The sequence below is a fragment of the Otolemur garnettii genome, unplaced genomic scaffold (assembly GCF_000181295.1).
Source record: "Otolemur garnettii isolate 467f Iridium unplaced genomic scaffold, OtoGar3 scaffold00176, whole genome shotgun sequence".
NCBI lineage: Eukaryota > Metazoa > Chordata > Mammalia > Primates > Galagidae > Otolemur > Otolemur garnettii.
The window spans coordinates 1,363,171-1,368,457 of NW_003852571.1; the positions used below are offsets into that span (position 1 = coordinate 1,363,171).

The window sequence follows — 5,287 nt, forward strand, 5'->3', positions numbered from 1 at the left end:
GCACCTCTGGTGACTGGAATCCCAGGAGCTCAGGGTGCAGGCACAGGCCTCTGCAGCCCTGTCTCCCCCTCTCAGGCCAGATCAGCCTGGAGACAAAGGGAACTTCCCCCTGTGGCTAAAAGGTAAGTAGAAGATCCCCATTAGGTAAGCATAAGATCCCCATCAGTCCAGCAGAAGATCCCCATCAGTCCTCATTGCCATCACAATCACCTACAGTCCTAACTGCAGGAGGATCCCAGTCCTCACAAGCCCCAAGCCCAGTTAGAGAACTACTGGGAATTCACACACTTGCACTGCATTAGATTAGGAGCACAAAGTGTGTACTCCCCCTACATCCCATGAGCCAAGCAACACCATCTTAAAATTCGAGCCACCTCTGGAGCATGCCCTCCTCTAGGGGGTATTGGATACTTGCACCTTGTCCAGCATTGGAGCTCCATCTGCATTACATAAAACCTACAAAGGAGGCTGAATACCACAATCCAGCCCAGGCATAGGATTGGCTGTGACTCTAGCTCTACCAGAGCAGGGATACCATCCCTACCACCTGCACTTTCAGCTAGAGGAACAGTCTGGCAGTCACACCCAGGGTGAATCTGCTGTTTATCCAGCAAAACCATTGCACCCTCCCCTAAGCAAGAGAGTCCCCTGAGCCATTGAGCAGCTGGCATGTCCCCAAGTAGGTAGAGCAGCTGTGTACCCACACCCAGGGCCTGAGAAATAGCCCTAAGGTGCTCAGTCCCCTACCCCCAAAGACATGCCTCTGTCCTGCCCCAAATCTGTGTGTCCAGAACCAGGAAAGGAGAAACAGCCCCATGGTTTGCAGACACACCCTCAAGCCAGCAGAGCAGCTATGTGCCTATATTTCAGACCTGAGAAACCGCCCTGTAGGCCAGCTCAGCAACTGCATCCCCATGCCCCCCAGCCAAAGTAACAACCATGCCCCCAGCCAAAGTAACAACAGCCATGGCCCCAACTCCACATAGTCATCAAGTTGGACAACCTACCATGTGCACACCTGTGCCCCTGACCTGAGAAATAACCCAGCAAGTCTTCCCCTGGTAAAGCTACAGCACTACTACCACAAATTCATCACTATCTTGGACATCTAGACCCAAGAAGCTCCAAGCCCCAAAGATTCAAACCAAAGAAGTTCTCTCTGAGGCAGATTACAGTCAAACTGTCAAAATCCTAAGGCAAAGACAGAATTCTAAAACAGTAAAAGTGTTAAATTACATATAAGAGAATCTCTATTAGACTAACAACAGAAACCTTACAGGACAGGAGAGAATGGGAAGAGAAATTCAAAGTACTGAAGGAAAAAAAATGCCATCCAAGAATATTATACCCAGAAAATCCATCCTTCAGTTGAAAGAAAAATATGATATTTCACAGACAAACAAAAACTAAGTAAATTCATCACCCATTATTAGACTGGCCTTATGAGAAATTCTCAAAGTAGTCTTTCATCTGGAAGTGAAAAGACAATAACCATGGAAACATATGAAATTTAAAAACTCCCCCGCTGTGTCCCCTCCCTCGTATTCTACCTTGTAAATACTGTTATTTGTATATACTGTAAATGATGACATCGGTGGGCACTAACTGAGCCCGGGGAAACTGGGAACAACCTCAAAACCAAAACCAGACACAGCATAAGCAGTGGCCACAGGCCATTGCAGAACAAATTCGACTTGCACAGATGATTTCCGACCATAATGACTGACTTTGAAGAGAAGGTAAAACAATTGATTGATATTACAGGAAAGAACCAGGATGAATGTGTGATTGCTTTACATGACTGCAATGGAGATGTCAACAGAGCCATCAATGTTCTGCTGGAAGGAAACCCAGATACGCATTCCTGGGAGATGGTTGGGAAGAAGAAGGGAGTCTCAGGACAGAAGGATGGTGGCCAGACAGAATCCAATGAAGAAGGCAAAGAAAATCAAGACCACGACAGAGACTATAGTTGGCAATGTGGCGGGCCACCAAGACGAGGGAGAGGTGCCAGCCGTGGACGAGAGTTTCGAGGTCAGGAAAATGGATTGGATGGCACCAAGAGTGGAGGGCCTTCTGGAAGAGGCACAGAAAGAGGCAGAAGGGGCCATGGCCGAGGCAGAGATGGCTCCAGCAGGTGAGGAGGAAGGTTTTCTGCTCAAGGAATGGGAACCTTTAACCCAGCTGATTATGCAGAACCAGCCAATACTGATGATAACTATGGCAATAGTAGCAGCAATACGTGGAACAACACTAGCCACTTTGAACCAGATGATGGGACGAGTGCATGGAGGACCACAACAGAGGAGTTGGGGACTGAAGACTAGAATGAAGATCTTTCTGATCTTCAAGATCTTCACTGCCTCTAATGTGTCTTCAGTGCCTCTGCCTACCGAGAATGTGACAATCACTGCTGGCCAGAGAACTGACCTTGCTGTTTTGTTGGGGAAGACACCATCTTCAATGGAGAATGATTCATCTAATCTGGATCCATCTCAGGCTCCTTCTCTGGCCCAGCCACTGGTGTTTAGTAACTCGAAGCAGAGTGCCATATCACAGCCTGCTTCGGGGAACACATTTTCTCATCACAGTATGGTGAGCATGTTAGGGAAAGGATTTGGTGATGTCAGTGAATCTAAAGGCAGCAGCAGCACCACTGCCTCCCAGTTCTTGGAGCAATTCAAGACTGCGCAAGCCCTGGCTCAGCTGGAAGCTCAGTATTCTGAATCTGGAAGCATCACCACCTCCTCTTGGGACATGGGCTCGACAACATAGTCCCCGTTACTGGTGCAGTATGATTTGAAGAACGCAAGTGATTCAGCCAGGCTTTCACGTCATCTTCAACCATGATGCAGGTGTTCCTTCAGGAGAAGCCACCTGCAGTGGCTACTTCCACAGCTGCATCTCCACCCCCCTCTTCTCCTCTGCCAAGCAAATCCACCTCAGCTCCACAGATGTCACCTGGATCTTCAGACAACCAAACCTCTAGCCCTCAGCCAGCTCAGCAGAAACTGAAACAGCAGAAGAAAAAAGCCTCCTTGACTTCTAAGATTCCTGCTCTGGCTATGGAGATGCCTGGCTCAGTAGATATCTCAGGGCTAAACCTGCAGTTTGGGGCATTGCAGTTTGGGTCAGAGCCTGTCCTTTCTGATTATGAGTCCACCCCCACCACGAGCAACTATTCGAGCCAGGCTCCCAGTAGCCTGTATACCAGCGCGGCCAGGGAATCATCATCTACAATTTCATCTAACCAGAGTCAAGAGTCTGGTTATCAGAGTGGCCCAATTCAGTCAACAACTTATACCTCCCAAAACAATGCTCAGGGCCCTCTTTATGAACAGAGATCCACACAGACACAGTGATACCCTGGTTGCATCTCTTCATCCCCCCAAAATGACCTGACTCAGGCAAAGAATGGCTTCAGTTCTGTGTAGGCCATGCAGTTACAGACCACGCAATCTGTTGAAGGTGCTACAGGCTCTGCAGTGAAATCTGACTCACCTTCCACTTCTAGCATCACTCCCCTCAATGAAATGGTATCTGCAGCCTCCTTGTTGATGACAACTAATCAGCACTTAGCCTCCTTGGGTGGCTTGAGCCACAGTGAGGAGATTCCAAATACCACCACACCAGACAGCAGCACGTTATCTACGCAGCAGAATACCCTTTCGTCATCAACATCTTCTGGGCATACTTCAACATCCACTCTTTTGCACACAAGTGTGGAAAGTGAGGCGAATCTCCATTCTTCCTCCAGCACTTTCTCCACCACATCCAGCACAGTCTCTGCACCTTCCCCAGTGGTCAGTGTCTCCTCTAGTCTTAATAGTGGCAGTAGCTTGGGTCTCAGCCTAGGCAGCAACTCCACCGTCACAGCCTCAACTCAAAGCTCAGTTGCTACAACTTCAGGAAAAGCACCTCCCAACCTCCCTCCAGGGGTCCCGCCATTGTTGCCTAATCGGTACATTACGGCTCCAGGGCTGTTACATGCCTATCTGCCACAAGCATATGGTTATGATGACTTGCAGATGCTTCAGACAAGATTTCCATTGGATTACTACAGCATCCCATTTCCCACACCCACCACTCCGCTGACATGGAGAAATGGTAGCCTGGCCAGCAACCCTTATTCTGGTGACCTCACAAAATTCGGTTGAGGGGATGCCTCCTCCCCAGCCCCAGCTACAACCTTGGCCCAACCCCAACAGAACCAGATGCAGACTCACCACACCACGCAGCAGACATTCCTGAACCCGGCGCTGCCTCCTGGCTACAGTTACACCAGCCTACCATAATACACAGGGGTCCCGGGCCTCCCCAGCACCTTCCAGTATGGGCCTGCTGTGTTCCCTGTGGCTCCTACCTCTTCCAAGCAGCATGGTGTGAATGTAAGCATGAATTCATTGGCCACCCCTTTCCAACAGCCGAGTGGATACGGGTCCCATGGGTACAACACTGGAAGAAAATATCCACCCCCTTACAAGCATTTCTGGACGGCTGAGAGCTAATTTGGCGCAAGGCTGGGGGCTGTGTTTTGTGTGTGTATATAAATTTGCCCTGAAGTCTTGTTTCAGAAATCAGACCACTGAGGAGAGCCTGCTGAGCTGAGGCCACAGTCTGTGTGGCTGGGGGAAATGAGTTGGTGGATACCTTCTGGGCTTTTGAACTTGCCCTGTCCTCCCCCTCCATTTCCCTCTCCCCTATGTGTCTGACCCTGTCTTACCCATTGCCAGTTCAAGAGGTGCGGCACCTCCGAAGCATCAGTGCACACACCTGCTGTAGCTTTTGATTTCTGGAAGGCATGTAGTTTCAACTTGTAACAAAAATATTTGTAGTCTTCAATAAACTGTAGTATTTCTTTAAAAAAAAAAGAAATTAAAAATCTCACTTGTCATGCCAATACACAAAGAAGAGAGAAGAATCAAATATTATTACTAAAGAAAATCGCCAAACACAAAAATAAGCAATAAGAGGAAGTAAGGAAAAAGGACATACAAAACAACCTGCAAACAATCAGTTAAATGACACAAGTCCTTGCCTATTAATAATAACTGTGACTGTAAATCCCTAATTTAAAAGGCATATACTGAATTGGCTGGCAACCTGTAGAAAATTGAAACTGGACCCACACCTTTCTCCTCTAACAAAAATTGACTCTCACTGGTTAAAGGACTTAAACTTAAGACACAAAACAATAAAAATTCTTAGAGCGCATGCAGGGGAAACATTTATTAAATTGGCCTAGGAGAATACTTCATGAGGAGAACACCCCGGGCAATTAAAGCAA

General features: G+C 48.0%; 1 pseudogene across 1 annotated transcript; it reads left to right on the top strand.

Moving 5' to 3' along the window:
* The first annotated feature begins 1,582 nt into the window (after positions 1 to 1,582).
* Positions 1,583 to 4,539, top strand: LOC100961484 (annotated as a pseudogene). The gene has a single exon (XR_154676.3). The product of XR_154676.3 is annotated as a ubiquitin-associated protein 2-like pseudogene (transcript).
* The last annotated feature ends 748 nt before the right edge of the window (positions 4,540 to 5,287 follow it).